This window comes from Rhinoderma darwinii, chromosome 4, assembly GCF_050947455.1.
Source record: "Rhinoderma darwinii isolate aRhiDar2 chromosome 4, aRhiDar2.hap1, whole genome shotgun sequence".
Taxonomy (NCBI): domain Eukaryota; kingdom Metazoa; phylum Chordata; class Amphibia; order Anura; family Rhinodermatidae; genus Rhinoderma; species Rhinoderma darwinii.
Window position 1 is genome coordinate 254362770 of NC_134690.1, and position 20820 is coordinate 254383589.

Here is a 20820-nt window from a genome sequence, read left to right on the forward strand (position 1 = left end):
ACACGTACAAATATACAAACAGTACAAAATAAAGACATTCAGAGAGGCTTTATCATCAAGTATAAATGTAAATTCGGATCATATTCATTTTACAATAGTAACAAAATGTACTACTGTATAACCTCCGAAAGCCTAACTGAATCGAAAACACTAACTCACACACAATCATCCTTGTGCTCTAAACCCACCTCCCCCCACAGCTCGGTCACTTTCAAGTGACCATTAAACCGCAGTGTCAATAATCTCTATCCACCTGGACCAAATTTTCGCAAATTTATCTGGACATTTCCTGCTAATGTACAACTTTTTATTTATAGGTATATATTTATTCACCAGTTGTTGCCAGTGCAGTATACTCGTACTATCCGTATTCTTCCGAGCCATAATTATAATCTTCTGGGCACAAAAAAGAACAAAACAAAAGAATATCTTATCATAGTGATTGTGAATAAGTTCATCCATAATGCCCAAGAGGCACATCTGGGGGGTAAGAAGGCGCGGCAACTCATAATGGGTATGAAGAAACTCCACAACCTCCGACCAAAGGGGGCAACTCTAGGACACATCCACACACAATGCAGAAAGGTACCAACCTCCGATTGACATCTAAAACAACTATCCGAAGCTAATGCCCCCATCCGCTTAAGCCTAACTGGAGTGTAATAAATCCTATGCAGGAACCGAGACTGTATGAGGAAGTCCCTTGCACTTACCACTGAATCAAAAAAGGAGGATTCTACCTCCCACCAGTCCTCCTCTGTCAAGGTGGGAATATCACCCCGCCATTGCAGATACGCCTTATCAAATGGCCTCGCACCCAGGGATGTCATGAAGGTGTATATTTGGGTAAGGACCTTTGAGATATCCGGAGCCCCAAGAAGGTCCTTCAGCCTAGAGAACCCCACCTGAGGTGACATAGAGCCAAATTGGGCACCCCAGGCATGCCATAACTGCAGGTAATGAAAAAACACTTTTTCTGAAATGTTAAATCTATCCTTCAGTTCGGAAAAGGATACAAAACCAGACTCCACCGTGAACACCTGACCCAAAAATTTGACCCCTGCCCCGACCACATCCCCGCTCCCTGGAGCGATTCAAGATGAGGCAACCAAGGATTATTCCACAGTGGAATCCGAGGTGAGTATGAATTGACCGTATTAACGTGTAGCAGAGCATGCACAGTCTTCCAAGCAACAGTCACTGGCCGAAGTGGCAGGGGTACGCAACCCGGAGACTTATATCTATATAACAGGTTAGTCAGACTCTCATAAGAAGTCATAAGTGTGCCTGCCAGAGCAGTAGCTGCATTACTCAGATCTATATCTATCCACTTAAAGTGCAATCACAAGTTGAGCAGCTAAATAGAAGAATTTAAGATTTGGTGCCGCCATTCCCCCCCTGTGTTTAGGGGCCTGCAAAAGACTAAGGCTGAACCGAGGAGTACCACCCTGCCAGTAAAATGATCACAGTATACTATCAAGCTGTTGAAAGAATTTCTTCTGCAGCACCACAGAACAGGCACGAAATAGATACAAAAATTTAGGTAAGTATATAATCTTAAATAAATTAATCCGTCCATACAGTGATAGCGGAAGGTTCCTCCAAGCACACAACTGTCTCTCGGTGACTACCACCAAGGGGTCCAGATTCAGTTCCCCATATCTTGCTATACTAAGGGAGATCTTGATCCCTAGATATGTCAACTGGGAGACTATCTGCAATAGAACAGGGAGGCTCTGACGGGAGCAATAACGAGGAGTAAGTGGGAACATAACTGATTTGGCCCAGTTCACTGTTAAACCAGAAAAGCTGCTGAATGTATCCATCAGCTCAAACAGGAAAACCAAGGAAGGACCAGCATCTGCCAAATACATCACAGTGTCATCTGCATACAGAGAGATTTTCTCTGTTTTGCGGCCTCTAGTAAAACCACAAATGTTAGAGGAGTGGCGGATGGCCACCGCCAAGGGCTCTATGGCAAGGGCAAATAACAGCGGGGAGAGTGGGCATCCCTGACGGGTACCACGTCCCAATAAAAAGGAGTCAGATACATCCAGATTCCTTCTCACCCTAGTACGAGGTCCTTCATATAGGAGGCGAACAAGAGCCAGAAACATTGGACCGAAATGTAACCTGGAAAGGAGAAGCCATAAATACCTCCACTCAACCGAGTCAAATGCCTTATACGTATCTAGGGAAAGAACCAACCCAAGAGACACATTTCCCCCCCAGCCGCATCCACATTCAAGAACAACCTATGAATATTAAAATTTGTACTCTTCCCTGGCATAAATCCCATTTGATCAGGGTGAATTAAGGACAATATAATTTTTTTAAGTCTAGTAGCAAGGATTTTGGCTATTATCTAGAATCTGGCAGAGTAGGGTCCTTCCCTGGCTTCAACACCACAACAATAAGTGCCTCCCTCATAGATGCCGGCAAAACACCCAACTCCAGCGTACTAGAATAGACGTCCCTAAGTCTTGGAGCCAAAACATCACTATTGGCCTTATACCACTCACCCCCCAATCCATCAAGTCCTGGAGTTTTACCCAAGGGCAAGGACCGAACAGCAACCTCTATTTCCTCCACTAAAATCGGGCTATCTAACTCATTGGCTTGAGAATATGACAGACGCCATAAAGGCAGGGATTGTAAAAACCCCTCTACATCACTGTCCGGACCACAACATTTTGAACCATACAGTGCTGAATAAAAATCACGGAAGACCTTATTGATTCCCTTCGGGGTCCTGCAGATCACGCCATCTGAGGCGAGAACAGATGGAATGGACACACAGGGACGCTCTGAGCGTGATAAATATGCCAGTAGTTTCCCATTCCTATCACCAAACTCAAATACAGACGCTTCAGTAGCTAGCACTCTTTTTTTAGTCTGCTCAGTATGTAGAAGTAGCAATTCCCTTTGGGCTCTCGCCTATTGAGTCTTGGTGTCAGGTTGGGGGTTCACAATATAGTCCTGCTCAGCCCTTTGGACCTCACGTCAGGAACCTCTCTTTGGCCCTAGAGGCCTTCCTACATTTCGCCACCCCTGCTATAAATGTTCCTCTCACTGTAACTTTGTATGCATACCACACAACTAACGGGTCTGGAGGCCATAGCAAGGTCAATTCTAGAAAAGGTTTTATGAGTAGCGGAGTAATAAGTGTACAACCTGTCAGTCGGAAATTTCCAACGCCAACATTCAGTGAGGTGAAGCGTCAAAGCCCATGAATTGAGATATGCAGAAGCCTGGTCCGCCCCTCCCGTACGATCCACCAGGGCATCAGGTACTGCATTAAAGTCACCCATACACACTACCGGACTAACCGGAAATTCTGATCATTTCTTAGCCACCAAGTCTAGCAGTGCAGTATACATAGGTGGGAGAACATATACGTTAACAATAGTGACAAGATACCCATCAATAGAGCAGTGCAAAATAATATACCTACCAAAATGATCGCAGGCCACCTGCAGCACCTCCAGATGCAAACTTTTGGCTATTAGGAGCGATACTCCACGAGAATAATTAGAGTAGGAGGAGTGATATCCCCTCGCTATCCAGGCACGTTTAAGAGCCAGTACCCGTTTTCCAGTTAAATGAGTCTCCTGTAAACATATGATATGTGGGGAATACTTTTTTACAATGGTAAAGACAAGAGCTCTCTTAAATTTAGAGTTAAAGAGGCTCTGTCACCAGATTCTCAAATCCCTATCTCCTATTGCATGTGATCGGCGCTGCAATGTAGATAACAGTAGCGCTTTATTTTTTTTAAAACGTTCATTTTTGGCCAAGTTATGAACTATTTTATATATATGCAAATGAGCTTTGAAATTGACAATTGGGCGTTTTTTTTTTGGTTATGTCCAACTGGGCGTGTATTGTGTTTTTAACTGGGCGTGTTTACGTGTATGACGCTGACCAATCAGTGACCAGTCAGCGTCATACACTCATCTCCATTCATTTACACAGCAGCGATGTGCAGCCACATACACAGAGATTAACATTAATCAAGTGTCCTGATAATGAATACACATGAAATCCAGCCTGGACATCATGTGTATTCAGAATCCTGACACTTCTGAATCTTTTCTTTGAGATTTCCAGCAAGGGAAACGAAATCTCGTTTACCTCGTAATCTCGCGAGATTACGCATGGCTTGCTGGAATCTCACAGAAAAGATTCAGAAGTGTCAGGATTCTGAATACACATGACGTCCAGGCTGGATTTCATGTGTATTCATTATCAGGACACTTGATTAACGTTAATCTCTGTGTATGTGGCTGCACATCACTGCTATGTAAATGAATGGAGAGGAGTGTATGACGCTGACTGGTCACTGATTGGTCAGCGTCATACACGTAAACACGCCCAGTTAAAACACAATACACACCCAGTTGGACATAACGAAAAAAAAACGCCCAATTGTCCATTTCAAAGCTCATTTGCATATATATAAAATAGCTCATAACTTGGCCAAAAATTAACGTTTAAAAAAAAACAAAAAACGGTACTGTTATCTACATTGCTGTGCCGATCACATGCAATAGGAGATAGGGATTTGAGAATCTGGTGACAGAGCCTCTTTAAGCCCCCGAAAATTCCAACTTAATATCTTAATTGAAGGCATAATGCATCCAGAGTTGATACAGTAGCCTGCGACCACAGGCAGGCAGGAAACCTAGTATGAGGGAAAGCCAGAGCACAACAAACACACACACACACACACACACACACACACACACACACACACACACAGACATCAACCTTAGCATAGATAACATTACTATACCAATCATAGTATCCCCTGAATAACCCCTGTCAGACACTAAACAAGCTAAGTGCAGACCTTTACCCTGTAAGGGTATGTTCACATGCTAGCTGTCACTAACGGCTGAAATGACAGCCTGTTTTCAGAAGAAAACAGCTGCGTCGTTTCAGCCATAAATGCTCCTCCTCGTAATATACGAGGCGTCTGTGACGCTCGTATATCTTGAGCTGCTCTTCATTGAGTTCAATGAAGAACGGCTCAAATTACGTGGCAAAGAAGTGTCCTGCACTTCTTTGCCGAGGCAGTCAATTTACACGTCGTCGTTTGACAGCTGTCAAACGACGACGCGTAAATTACAGGTCGTCTGCACAATACGTCGGCAAACCCATTCAAATGAATGGGCAGATGTTTGCCGACGTATTGTAGCCCTATTTTCAGGCGTAAAACGAGGCATAATACGCCTCGTTTACGCCTGAAAATAGGTCGTGTGAACCCAGCCTAACTAAAGAACTACTAGAGAACAGTGGTCTCCGACTAAACTAAACCCTACAACACCAAAACAGTCCAGATACCTGACTCCCATATCTGGGTCATATTGTTGAAAAAACATATCGCATATCAAGCTAAAACCACGCCCACCCCCATACTATACGGAAACATGAAGGCATACTTTACAAAAAAAAAAAAACTGGCATAGAAATCTTAGCACTCTGCCATACAACTGAAAACATCAGCACAGACTCTGGACCATAATAGAGTGTTTCAATCAGGAGGGGAAGCAATTCCAGGAGCACGTGGCGCTGCCTCTGCCGATTCCAGAGCCTCAGCCGAGGACAGAAACAACTTTGAAGTCGGGCCGTCAATAACTCTCAGTTTAGCAGGATATAACATGGCATATTTATATCCCTTCACCCAGAGCTTCTTGCGGACATCCATAAATTGAACCCGCTGCCTTCGAATGTTCACCGAGAAATCCGGATATATGGAAATCCGCTGAGAGTTGTAAGAGATAGTCCCTCTTTTCCTTGCCGCTTGCAATACAGCATCCCTGTCTCTGAAGTGTAAGAGTCATGCGAGCAAGGGACGGGGATGTCCACCCGGAGAACCCATCTTTGCAGGTACCCTATGGGCTCGCTCAATGGTGAAAAAGGCAGAAAAGTGTTCCACATCCAGGGTATCTTTCAACCATTGTTCCATAAATTTGACCGCATCCGCACCCTCAGATTTCTTCGGTAAGCCGACAACCCGGATATTGTTGCGGCAAAGATGGTTTTCAAAATCATCAGCTCGGTCAGCCGAAGCCAATGCCTGTCTCCTCAAATCGGCAACTTGAGCCAGAATAGGGCGCAGAGTATCCTCCGCCTCAGAGATTCTGCGCTCAGTGTCAGTAGTACGATCACGGATTTTCTGCATATCATGCCTCAGTATAACTAAATCCTGGCACAGTTCATCAACCTTGGTAACGCGCTTAGACTGACAGGAATTAATGTGAGGAGGAGACAGGGTGGTCTTGCGGCGACAGTGGTCACGGCAGGCTCATGGAGCCCTCAAACATGGATAGTGAATGATCCAGAGATGCAGGTAAGCGCAGAGGTCTGGAGAACTGCTCAAGCTTCCTTGCCGCCTGAGCTTGGATTTTAGTGATAATTGCACTGGAGGAGCCAGCATCCATATCTTCCAGGAAGTGAAATGGCGGATCTCCCAAAACAGATTCATCCTCAGAGGGGGGGACAAAGCATCCTGCCAAGGATTTACTCTTGCCTTTTTTACCTCTATTTCCTCCCATAGTAGCAGCACAAAGTTCCAGAACAGTCTCAAACTGTGGTGGACACAGAGGTGTAGAGAGGAGTAGAGGGCCAAGCCAGCAACCCTTATATTGCAGCAAAGCAGTGTGTGCGTCGGTACAGCAGGGGTCTCAGTGTATCCACACACCGAAGTATGCAGCAGCTGCCTCCCTAACAACAGAGGGAAATGCAGCTAGTTCAAAACCCTGAGAGGGTTTCCTGGGCAATTCGTCAACTGACCGTATCCTGATACATTGGGAAGGGGGGGGGGGGGAGGCCCTGCCGCTCACCTACCTCCCAGCCAGACAAAGACCCGGTGTATCTGGCAATGTTCTGGATCTCAGGGCTCCACAGCCGACACGCTGCACATGCAAAAAGCACCAGGGAAGAGACCGCACCTTGTCAGCCGTTCGCGCCTCCAGCTCCTCTGAGCCGCACTCCAGGTGCCAGCCGAAAGTACTAGGCCGTATTCCGTTCCCGACTGTAAGATCTTTTATGCCGGTCCCTACCTCAAATCTTCACAGTGGCAGATACCGGAGGGTAAGTGGACACCTATCCCCATTGTGAGGCATTCAAAGCTGCAGGATGGATGCGATATTCACAGGATTAGGAGTCAGGGAACTCGGGAGCTCAGTGAAGCACGTCTGCTTAGTCAGACATCCGGCCACGCACCCCCCCTGCCAGGTATTTTTTATAGTGAGACATGTGACAGGCACTTATGGGGGGCATGTTGCTGACTGTAAAATGAGAGGGCATCCATATGACACTGTATATTGATAGGGCATATGGCAGGCACTTATGGGAGGGCATGTGGCAGGCACTTTGTATGGTGTCCCTCTCTTGTCTGTCTAAACATTGAGGAGTATACTAAACCTGTAACTATCACTGAATACATGTAAGCATGAAGTAAGTCTAAGAAGAACTAATACTATCTTTTACTAAACCTGTGCTTTAAAGCTTGGACATTTGTACCTCTTGGTGTGGAGTCCTGCTATGATTACTGAGAGGTGGGAGGGGTGGCCTGCCTTCCTGTGACTACAGAGAGAGAGGTAGGGGAGGCCTGACTTCCTTTGACTTCTGTGGGACTCCTGCTGTTATTGCTTTCCTGAAAAAGAGGTGGGGAGGTTCACCCTGCTGTTGTCATTAGCGGCAGAGGGAGGCCTGCCGTGACGGCAGGGGAAATGGGGAAGCTGGGGCTACTGATGAAGTGGGGGTTGCTGCTGTGACTATTGGGAAGGAGGCTGGCATATTACTGATTGTAACACGTTTTCTGTAAAAAAAATAATCTTAAATGTGCGTATATCGTTCCTCAATTGAATTGTGGGGGCATACTGCATCTAATTGCTGACTACAGTACTTCTGTCTGGAGCTGGCTCCTAAAACTGTCAATGCTTTGTCCCAGCCTTTTAAAATGTTACCTAATACAGCATGCAGCAGTGAAGTGGTTAATTAGCATATATTGTTCTTCAACCTCTGACATTGAACATCACAGCTATAAAGAGCAAAAATTCTTAGTACTTAAAATAAGGCAAGATAAATTGCATCTGCAATTGCATTCAGGCACATTAAACAAATTGATTTTATTCATATGTCTAATAAGTCCTAGATTCGTTGGTGGGTGTTGATTAAAGGGCATAGTTATAGGACACATTAAATGAAATTAGAACACAGGCACAGAGTGAATTGCTATTTCCGATGTATTTAACATTGGGAAATGTGAGATTGAAAGGACAATTTGACTCTTATGTATTATTGGTATTCTTTAGAAAAGTAATTTGTGGCCCTAGTAAGTACAGAACTGACTGTTTTTTGGTTGAATTTACTGCATATTTCTGTGTGTTTAGAAATGATATGGATAAATTCCATATATTATTTTGTAACTGAATTCTGCATTTATTTGTCTCACAAATTAAAACGCGTCAGGTTTTCACAGAATTGTGAATTACCATTTTCTTTCATTTTTCTTCAAAACTGTTGAAATTTAATGTATTAGCCAACCTTGGGTAGCTGTGAACACCTTCACATTGATTCTCTTTCAGAGATGGTTAGGAAAATTTATTTAGTGTGAAATAAGAATTACATGTTAGTACCTGGTGACCATTTTACTTTACAGAGATTAATTGTAGTTTCAGTACAAAAAAAAAAATAGAGATATTATAGTGATCCTTGTTCCCTAAAGTAAGATTTATCCCCATGAAACACAAAGCACAACCTTATCAGATTACAAGCTCTTAACTTCCATAATTTTTTTTCACAAGCACATTTGATACTCATTTGTCTATATAAAACTGGATTATTTTTTTTAGGTCTATTCTGAAGCTCTGAGCATGGTTTGAACTACAGTAATTAATAAAGTCTAGAACATTTAACTCGGACAAGGTTTGTTTCAAATCTATCTGCAACCAGCTGCGGTGCAGTTTGACTGCAATGTTCTGAGATATTATAGCCTTGTTACAATGATCCATAATGCGGCAATGATCCATAAGCAAATAAAAATCATGCTGTACTTTTCCCATAATATCATCAAATGCTATAGCAGTAGTGCTATTAGTGGCTCTTTGATTGGCAACATAGTTGACCATGTGTAATGACGGGGTAGGGAGACAGACAGGTGAGCCCTAATCTACCCGCCACTCAGTCCCTGGCTACTTGCACGACCCGTACTAGGCGACAGCGTACAACTGGGCGACTGTCCCTACGCTCAGTAGGTGCACAACAGACAAACAGACAAGGGTACACAGAAGCTAAGGGAAATGGGGCAGTTGCCCACGGCAACACCGTGAGCAACAAGAGTAGTGAACGAGCCGAGTCAAACCAGGAGTGTACGAGGTACCAAACGCAGAGCAGGAGCGTAGTCAGTAAAGCCAGGGTCAAAATGAAGCAGAGGTCAATAGTAATAGCTGGAACAGCAGAGCCAGGAAACAAGAGAGAATCACAGGCAAAGACAAGAAGCAAATAAAGGTATACATAGACCGAGCGCGGGAGCTAGAACCGTCTGGCCAGGCTGTGATAGGTTCTCCCACTCCTCAGCCTACCAGCCTGAGTGGTAGCAGATCGAGTCACTCTTTTAGACCTAGGAGCAGATGCAGACTGATTAACCACAGGCGTCGACACAGAAGCTGTGTCTGGCAGATCCTTTACAGTACCCCCCCTTTTATGAGGGGCCACTGGACCCTTCCTAGGTGGACCTGGTTTAATGGGGAACCGAAGATGGAACCTCCTGAGCAATACCCCAGCGTGAACATCCCGGGCGGGTACCCAAGTCCTTTCCTCAGGCCCGTATCCTCTCCAATGGACCAGGTACTGGAGGGAGCCTTGGACCATCCTGCTGTCCACAATCATGGCCACCTCGAATTCTACCCCTTCAGGGGTGAGAACAGGGACCGGAGGTTTCCTCGAGGTAACGAAGGACGGGGAACAGCGTTTTAGGAGGGAGGCATGAAACACCTCATGTATTTGAAAAGACGGGGGTAACTCCAGCCGGAAGGAGACAGGGTTAAGGACCTCAATGACCTTGTACGGCCCTATAAACCGGAGAGCAAATTTTTTGGACAGAACCTTAAGGCGCAATTTTTTGAAGACAGCCACACCAGATCCCCGACCACAAACAAGGGGTTAGCAGAATGTCTTCTATCTGCCTGAGTCTTTTGTATGCTCTGGGACGCCTCTAGGTTCTTCTGAACCTGGGCCCAGACTGTGCACAGTTCCCGATGAACGACATCTACCTCGGGATTGTTGGAACCACCAGGTGAAACGGAGGAGAACCTTGGATTAAACCCAAATTTATCGAAAACGGGGGAGACCCCTGACAAGTTACTGACCCGGTTATTAAGAGAAAATTCGGCGGGGGGAATGAAGGATACCCAATCATATTGACAGTCAGAGATAAAACACTTTAAATATTGTTCTAGAGACTGATTAGTCCTCTCAGTTTGGCCATTAGTTTCAGGATGGAAGGCCGAGGAGAATGACAAATCAATCTCCAAATTTTACAGAAAGCTCTCCGAAAAAATGAAACAAATTGTACCCCTCTGTCAGAATTAATATTGACAGGAACCCCATGGAGACGCAGGATGTGTTTGACAAACAAGGTAGCTAACGTCTTGGCATTGGGTAGTTTCTTGAGGGGCACAAAGTGGCAGATCTTACTAAAGCGGTCTACTACAACCCACACCACCGACTTGCCTTGAGATGGAGGCAGATCGATGATAAAATCCATGAAGATATGGGTCTCTGGGAAATTGGCAAAGAACATAGTAAGCTCGCTGGTCGGAACCTGGGAGTCTTGGACCTAGCACAAATTTCACAAGCGGCGACGTAGGCCTTAACGTCTTTAGGCAACCCAGGCCACCAATAGTTTCTAGCAATGAGGTGCTTGGTACCCAGGATGCCTGGGTGGCCAGATAGTGCAGAGTCATGATTTTCCCTGAGTACCCTTAGCCGGAATTGCTTGTTCTCAGGAAGGTTCCCGGGAGCTGAATCTGGATCAGCCGCAATTTCGGAGACTAAGTCAGAATCGACAGAGATATTATTATACCTGGGGGCAAAACACAAGCAGGATCTTCCTCCGAAGGAGGGCTGGCCAAGAAACTATGCGACAGTGAATCAGCTTTAGGGTATGTGCACACACACTAATTACGTCCGTAAGGGACGGACATATTTCGGCCGCAAGTCCCGGACCGAACACAGTGCAGGGAGCCGGGCTCCTAGCATCATAGTTATGTACGACGCTAGGAGTCCCTGCCTCTCCGTGGAACTACTGTCCCGTACTGAAAACATGATTACAGTACGGGACAGTTGTCCTGCAGCGAGGCAGGGACTCCTAGCATCGTACATAAGTATGATGCTAGGAGCCCGGCTCCCTGCACTGTGTTCGGTCCGGTACTTGCGGCCGAAATACGTCCGTCAATTACGGACGTAATTAGTGTGTGTGCACATACCCTTAATATTTTATAGACCCAGCCCTGTAGGTGACCACAAAGTTGAATCTAGTAAAAAAACAACGCCCATCGAGCTTGTCTCGGGTTTAGCCTCCAGGCAGATTGTAGGAAAACCAGATTCTTGTGGTCGGTAAGGACCGTTACCTGGTGCCTAGCCCCCTCCAAGAAGTGGCGCCACTCTTCAAATGCCCATTTAATGGCTAAGAGTTTGTGGTTGCCCACGTCATAGTCACTCTCAGTGGGCGAGAACTTCCTGGAGAAGTAGGCACAGGGACGGAGATGGGTGAGGGACCTGGTACCCTGGGACAAGAAAGCACCCACTCCCACCTCGGAGGCGTCAACCTCCATGATGAATGGCTCCATTCGGTTAGGCTGAATCAGCACTGGGGCATAGATTAAGCACTTCTTAAGGATCTCAAAAGCCTGGACCGCCTCCAGAGGCCAGTTGAGATCAGCACCTTTGCGAGTAAGATCCGTAAGAGGCTTAGCGATGACCGAGAAGTTAGCAATAAATCTCCTGTAATAATTAGCGAACCCCAGGAAGCACTGTAACGCCTTCAGGGAGGCAGGTTGGACCCATTCAGCCACAGCCTGAACCTTGGCAGGGTCCATGCGGAATTTATTAGGAGTGAGGATTTGACCCAAAAATTGTATCTCCTGCACCCCAAACACACATTTTTCAGATTTAGCAAAAAGTTTGTTTTCCCGAAGGGCCTGGAGCAACTTCCTGACATCCTCAATGTGGGAGGACCAGTCCTTGGGAAACACAAGTATGTCATCAAGGTACACTACAAGAAATACCCCCAGGTAGTCTCTTAAAATCTCATTTATGAAATTCTGGAAGACCGTGGGAGCATTACACAACCTAAAGGGCATGACGAGGTATTCTAAATGACCTTCGGGTGTGTTAAACGCAGTCTTCCACTCATCCCCTTCTCTGACACGGATAAGGTTATAAGTCCCCGAAGATCAAACTTAGAGAACCATTGGGCCCCCTGAACCTGATTAAAGAGATCAGGAATCAAAGGAAGGGGATACTGGTTCCTTACAGTGACCTTATTCAAGTTTCGGTAATCGATGCACGGCCTAAGACCACCATCCTTCTTTCCTACGAAGAAGAAGCCAGCACCTACCGGAGAAGTAGAGGGGCGAATGTAACCCTTGGCCAGGCTTTCCTGGATATATTCTCTCATGGCCTCACGTTCTGGACAAGAGAGATTAAATATCCTACCCTTAGGGAGCTTAGCTCCTGGTGCCAAATCGATAGCGCAATCGTATTCTCTATGGGGAGGTAACACTTCGGAGGCCTTTTTAGAAAAAAGCCCAGAACTGAACTGCATATTCTAGATGAGGCCTCACTAATGCTTTGTAAAGTGGCATTATTACATCCCTGTCCCGCGAGTCCATGCCTCTTTTAATACACGACAATATCCTGCTGGCCTTTGAAGCAGCTGATTGACACTGCATGCTGTTATTGAGTTTATGATTTACAAGTACACCCAGATCCTTCTCAACAAGTGAATCCGCCAGTGTAGCGCCCCCTAGGACATATGATGCATGCAGGTTGTTGGTACCAAGATGCATAACTTTACATTTATCTACATTAAACTTCATTTGCCAAGTGGACGCCCAAACACTTAGTTTGTTTAAATCTGCCTGTAATTCATGAACATCTTCCATAGTCTGAACTATATTACATAGCTTGGTGTCATCTGCAAAAATAGAAATAGTGCTATTAATCCCATCCTCTATATCATTAATAAATAAGTTGAATAATAGTGGTCCCAGCACTGACCCCTGGGGTACACCACTTATAACCGGGGACCATTCAGAGAAGGAATCATTGACCACAACCCTCTGGATACGGTCCTTGAGCCAATTCTCAATCCAATTACAAACTATTGGGGATGCCCTTGGCAACTGGCCCGCAGCAGGTGCTTCTGGCTGCTCCTCCGACCCATCAGCTTCAGTGTGCGCCCATGAGGGACCAGCCTCTTCCTCCGAGTGGCCCTTCGCCTCGGGTGTTGCCTGTTGGGAGGTAGCTGACCTGGTTGGGCTCTCCCTGTGCTGGTGTTCGAGCTGAGCAACTGGCTGTCGTTCCACTTGCCTGGCAACGTTACCACTGGATCTAGGGTAAGGCAAAAAAACGAGTAAGAAGCCGGTTGTGAACGCAAGTAACATGTGTATTAGCGTCGCAACTATGTTTAAACAAGAACCTATTTCACACCCAATAATAGGACATCCAACACATAAGTTAAACAAACCCCTGGGGCCAATTGAGCAGATAATTTCCCTTTGCAAGCATCCCAACTTGCATGACGCATGTAGTGGTCCTCGAAATATTGCGTACAGTGCCGAGCAAACACAAATCCTTGCCTCCTTCTTGACACTTTGGGACTACGTAAACAGGGGGAAACGGTGGTTTGGGGAATCAGGACAATGTTTCTTGTCCAGGGAGCAGGCCACTTAGGGGCTCACATGAGCATGTATGCTCTCTATAATGTTGCTTGTTAACTGCACATCTCCACAAACCCACACATTGAATGTTAGCGATACGCATTTCAAACCTCCTAATCGTAAAGAAACCCAAAAATGACAAGCAACATTTAGGTTTGGGGTTACAACGTCGGCATTGTGAAATGTTCTGGGAGGAATTTACAGGACCAAAATCATAACTGGATGTATGCTGTAAACGGATGCGGACAAATGAACAGCATGTGTTGTTAGTAAAATTGCCCGACTTCAGAATAGAATATACCACAACTTACGGGCGTAGTGCTCTGTTGGGCAGGAGGAACATCAGCTCCTGATGGTATGGGCAGGTGTAGTCTTGGGAGGGAGAGGCCCCACTCCTCTCACCCTTTCTTATCTCACGCTGGAATCGATCGCGCACGCTTTTCCAGCGATTTTGCAGATCCTTCTCTGAAAAGTAAGAACCCAAATAAAAAGTTACATTCCAATCCTTATAGTATAGCTTGCTAAAAGTGGCACTTGTTTTGGTTGTTTGTTTCAAAACCGATTTGTGCTTGAAACAGCACCATAGCAAAAATGCGTGTGTATGGTCCAAAATTTTGGTTGCTCCTCTGATGCGTCCCAGACTGTTCTCTGGAAAGCTTTGTTCTGCACATACTGAGCTTTGGACGTTACAACGCAACTACCTCATTATGGGGAAAAAACTTATGTGGAGATATTCCGAACACTCACCAATCACTTCCTGCTCATTGCTGGATCGCGCCAACCAATCGGGGTACAGGGCTGTGCAGATCTCCTCCCATGCATCCTGCCGGCGGACTCGATTGCAGTAGGACGCATTGCTTGTATCCCATATATTTGGGCGGGCCTTCACCTTTAAGAAAACCAAACACATAAATAAGACTATAAATTCGCGTAACACTCAAATGTAGGCTTCACAAGCAAGTGTGGACAAAGGCCCGGTTTGCCACCTAAAAATTACTGCAGTGTACTCACAAAAACCTGAACTCCAAACATGCTAAGCTCAATATTTTAAATCCTTCCAACACCAACCCTTTAAGAAAATGTGGCTCCTAAGGTGAATTCGTGGTGTTAAGTGCGTAATGGTATCCGCACGGGTTGGACATGACAAGAAACACAGGGAATTGTGTGGGGTGTACATGATGATGTGCTCCAAACACAGAACAAACAAATGCACGTCGTCACTTTAAATAATCAATAACAGGGAGTGGAGATTTGTCACACATTTTAGCACACCATGAAGTAGTCCCAAATATGCAGGCAAAAGTCCACCTACAAGTTCCATACACAGTTCACAAAAGGCAAGCCACGTATAGAGTGTTTCAATGCATAGAATTACCTCATGAAAACATACAGTGTCAAGTTAATAACTGCTGCACATACGCCGTGAGGTGTGAGGGTGTGAAATGTCACCTGTACATCTTGTAAACAACATGTATGCGTACAATGCGTTGCTACAATAGGATACAGTTGTAGGTAAAACGCAATACCGTCTTGCAATACATGCAGATGTAAGGAACACATTACCTCACATTATGCAAACTGTATAGACACATGTTTGTCCTGCAAGACTGTCTGCACCTTTAGCCCAAACATTTTAAACCTAACACGATGGAAACTCCAAAACATACATCAATGGTGGTTCAAACTGTTCCTTACCTCATTAATTAGGGCATCCACATCGATGTCCATCCTCTTATAAGGTCGGGGTGGCATGGTGAACCTCCTGCTAATATTTTTATTCAAAACTTTATCTTTCACCCAGAACTGGCCTTCCAAAATGGCCGATTAGGCAACACCCCTTGGGGGAGTGTTTCCCAGGTCTCATCCCTATTTCGATGCGTATTTTGAGGCGTAAACGCTGCATAATACGCATCTAATTACGACTCAAACGGACCGACATTGTATTTTACACTTTACATTGACTTCTATGGAATTACGCTTCGGCAAATACGTCTCAAGAATTGCCCTGCACTTCTTTTTACGAGGCGTAATTTTACGCGTCGTAATTGCCGTCCGACGCGTAAAATTACGCGTCGTGTGGACAATACAGCGTTCTACCCATAGAAAGTAATGGGCAGATGTTTGCCGAAGTATTTGAGACGTATTTCCAGACGTAAAACGAGGCAAAATACGCCTCGTGTACGTCTGAAATTTGGCCGTGTGAACATACCCTGAGGGACACTTCTTTGGACGTTTTTGGAGCTGTTTTCTCATAGACTCCAATGAAAACAGCTCCAAAAACGGACGTAAAAAACGCCACGAAAACGGCGTGAAAACGCCGCGAAAAATGCGAGTTGGTAAAAAAACGTCTGAAAAGCAGGGTCTGTTTTCCCTTGAAAACAGCTCTGGATTTTCAGACGTTTTTGTTGACTACGTGTGAACATACCCTAACACAGAAGGTTTTATCAGAGAAACGCAACTTAATACGTATTGCCCAGATTCTTCAGTTTTGAGAAATATCCCACATGTGGCCCTAGTGCGGTAATGGACTGAAGCACCGGCCTCCGAAGCAAAGGAGCACCTAGTGGATTTTGAGGCCTCTTTTTTATTAGGCACCATGTCCGGTTTGAAGAGATCTTGTGGTGCCAAAACAGTGGAAAACGCCCAAAAGTGACCCCAATTTGGAAACTAGACCCCTTGAGGAATCCATTGTAGTTTTCTTGGGGTGCATGCAGCTTTTTGATCAGTTTTTATTCTATTTTTAGGTGGCGTGGTGACTAAAAAACAGCAATTCTACTATTGTTTTTTCATTCTATTTTTTTTACAGCCATCACCGTGCGCTATAAATGACGTATTCACTTTATTCTGATACGATTACGGCGGTACCAGATGTTTATAGTTTTTTTTTTTATGTCTTATGGCGTTTGCACAATAAAATACGTTTTGTAAAAAATCATTCACTTTTTGTGTTACCTTATTCTAAGCGCCAGAACTTTTTTATTTTTCAATCAAGAAAGCCGTGCGAGGACTTATTTTTTGCGTAACGAACTGTAGTTTCGATCAGTACCATTTTTAGGTACATGCAACTTTTTGATCTCTTTTTATTCAATTTTTTGGGAGGTGAAGTGACCAAACAATTGTGATTGTGGTACGGTTTATTATTATTTTCTTTTACGGCGTTCACCATGCGGGATAAATAATGAAATAATTTTGTAGTTCAGGCCATTACGGACGCGGCGATACCAATTATATATCGTTTATTTGTTTGTTTATATATTTTTATTAATAATAAAGGACTGATAAGGGAAAAGGGGGGATTTTTACTTTTTAATAGTTTTAAAACGTTTATTTTCTTATTTTTACCCATCTTTTTTTTACTTTTTTTTTACTTTATTACTTTGTCCCACTAGGGGACTTGAGGGCAGGAGGCCCTGATCGCAATTCTAATACACTGCACTACATGCGTAGTGCAGTGTATTAGAACTGTCAGCTACTCACTGACAGCAAGCATAGTGGGTCCTGACGTTGTCAGGACCCACTAGGCTTCCGTCTATGGCATAGCCGGACGCCATTGTTTGGTGTCCGGTTGCCATAGTCACCATCGCCGGCCGCTATTGTGTAGCAGGCCGACGATGGCAGCTTAACCCCTAAAAAGCCGCGATCACTATAGAACGCTGCTTTTAAGGGGTTAATCAGCGGGGACACAGCGATCGGTCCGCGCTGTAGGAGCTGTGACAGCTGCTGTACGAGACAGCAACTGTCACAGCTCCTGTATGTGTCGGGAGGACGGCCGAAACGGCCGTTACTCCCGAGACGTACTATTAGGTCATGGAGCGCGAACGATACAGCTGCCATGACCTAATAGTACGTCCAGGAGCGGGAAGGGGTTAATCATGGCACAAACAAAGGAGATTACTGAGAACCTCCGAATAAGTGGAGTTGATACTCATCAGGCTGGAAAAGGATACAACCATCTCTAAAGAGTTTGGACTCCACCAATCCACAGACATAATGGAGGAAATTCCAGACCATTATTACCCTCCCAGGAGTGGCCGACCAACAAAGATCACGCCAAGAGCAAGGCGTATAATAGTCTGCGAGGTCACAAAGGAAACTTGAGGCACTAAATCAAATAGAGAAAGTGCCTGGGACTGTATGTGATAGGGGGAAAGAAGGGGAGGGAAAAGTGCGGGAAAAATCAGGAGCAGGGATTGGTGGGACAAGGGGATAGAGGAGGGGTTAGGAGCAGATAAATAGTTGAGGTCAATGGCAGTTCACCATCTTACCTGCTGGAGCTGCAAACGTCAGACGTCTGGTCCTGTGAGAGATCTTCCTCTGCGGTCCAGGGCGTTTTCCGGAGTGCAGATGGCGGATGAGCTGATGAGGCAGGTGGCACAGCGGGTTGCCACGGAGGGTACAAGCTGGCTGGAGGTGTTCCTGGCAGGGGATCGCAGGCAGGAGGTGTTACCTGCGGCGGTCGTCGGTGTCAGCAGCGGTGGAGTCCCGTCGGCGTCAGCAGTTAGAGGTAGGCCGCGCCGGGTTTCTCGGCCTCCTCCCCGTTTGAGCCCCAGTCCACCTTCAGCCACCCAGAGGCGGGCCGGCACCGTTCGCTCTTCAGGAGCGGGACGGAGGCGCCGTCGCCTGCTCTCCCCTTCACCCGGTCCTGACGTCGTGCCACCCACTCCCCTGGCTGGGGGAGCTTCTGCAGTTCTCCCCATCCGGACTGCAGGCAGTGCAAGGCCGCAAGCAGCCGCAGAAGCCGGGGCCGTTATTAGTGCACCGCTGGTTCTTATTCCCGGCCCGACAGCTTTCTCCCTCTCACAGCAGGCCGTGGTTGAGAGGGGAGCTGGAGGGGGCGGTCTCAGGAGAGCAGAGACGCAGGCCTCAGGCACCAGCAGGTTAGGTGTGCAGTTGCTTACCAGGCACAGGCACTGTGAATGAGAGGAGTTCGCTGGGTGGATTGTCGTGCGGTAGCAGTGATCTGTTGCCGTGCGGGCAGTCTGCGGAGCAACGTGATTTGCCAGTTTCTCTTTCTGAGTTTCTCTTCCAGGTGCGGTGTCGGCGAGACGCAGACGGCGAAGGAGACGGCATGGGAGAGGACATCGTCGTGGTGGTCACGGGCGTCCACGCCATCAGGTTGAGAGACGTCGCCGTTCCCGGAGTAGGAGTGTGTCTTCCAGTGCAGCATCTTCTTCGCCGTCCCAGTCGTCGTCGGGAGCCAGTACACCCAGCCACACGGGAAGGAGATACACGAGGAGTCGTCGCCGGGAGCACAGGGATCGTCATTTGTCTTCGCTAGTTCCAGTTCCAGAAGTCGCCTCAGCCTGTCCACCTGGTGGGGATCTGTCTGTGGTTCCGGTGTCTGGGAGAGTTGATGCACCCTCGGAAGTGACGAGGACGCCCTTCTCCGGTGAGTCTCCATGTGGGAACGCATGGCTACCTAAGGGTGATTTATCTGCTATTGATTTAGTTTCGGCATTAAAAAGCTTGTTGGATGGTTTGTGTACAAAAGGCGGAGCTTCGGTTCCGTTGGTTTCGCCAGGGGGGGCTCAGCCTCCACCTGAGCGGGCGGCCAGTATGTCTGGCTTGACATTCCGTGATTCGCTGTTTTGTGGTGTTGCTCCTTTAGGTACTCACCTGTCGGCCGAGATCAAGGACAAGATATGGGCACATGACTTTGTGGATGTTTGGTCCTTGGTGTCGGTCGATCATGTGACGATAGATAAGGAGCGTGCTTTCCAAAGAGGTTTGGAGAAAAAGGTAAAAGTTGCGAAAACTTTTGGCAATTGGCTCCAGGGTTTTTCTACCTTGGCTCATGTCATTTGTCAACGTTTTCCGGAAAAAGGGGCCGAACTGTTTGTATATGTAGACACTATATTCAGTGCCCACAAATTGCACGGAGGTGCAGCTTGGTGGAGATATGACGAGGAATTTCGCCGTCGGTTGGCTTTGACGCCTGACATTGGTTGGGCGTCAAAGGCGACTGATGTGTGGTTACAGCTAATTTTGGCTCAAAAGCAGGCTCGGCCCTTTCAGGCAGGAGCCGCAGTTTCGGGTTCAGCACCCGGTATTGCGGCGCAGCGCCCAACAGGAGCATGTTGGCTCTACAATGAGGGACATTGCAGGTTCTATTCTTCCTGCAAGTTTCGTCATGAGTGCTCCATCTGCGGGGGTGCCCATTCCGCTCTTCGCTGTTTCCGACGGGCAAAACAACCTTCCAAGGTGGGTCCTGCCGGTGCAGCGGAGAACTCCGGTGAGCGCTCTCGCGATGAAGCCGTGGCTCGCCAGGTATCCCAAGAGACAGGAAGCAGACCTGTTAGGTCGGGGCTTCAGTGAAGGTTTTTTCATTCCGCATGTTTTTTCTTCGGTTTTGATGTCAGATAATTTAAAATCGGTGAAAGAAAACATGTGTTTGGCAGGGGAAAAAGTGCTGAATGAAGTGTCTTTAGGCAGGATGGCGGGCCCCTTTGGGGAGCCACCTTATACGAATTTACGGGTTTCTCCTCTTGGCTTGGTCCCCAAAAAGGAACCGGGGAAGTTTAGGTTGATTCAGCACCTTTCCTTCCCTCGTGGGGATTCGGTCAACGATGGGATCTCCAAAGATGAGGCTGCAGTGTCTTACACGTCTTTTGATGTGGCTGTGCGGTTGGTACGGGAGGCAGGCGTAGGTGCCTTGCTTGCTAAATCGGACATAGAGTCAGCTTTTCGTTTGTTGCCTGTGGATCCTGCCTGTTTCCATTTGTTGGGATGTCGTTTAGATGAGCAGATTTTTGTAGACATGTGTTTGCCTATGGGTTGTGCCATCTCATGTTACTATTTTGAAGTTTTTGGTTCCTTTCTGGAATGGACAGTTCGTTTCAAGACAGGTATTTCTTCAGCCATTCAT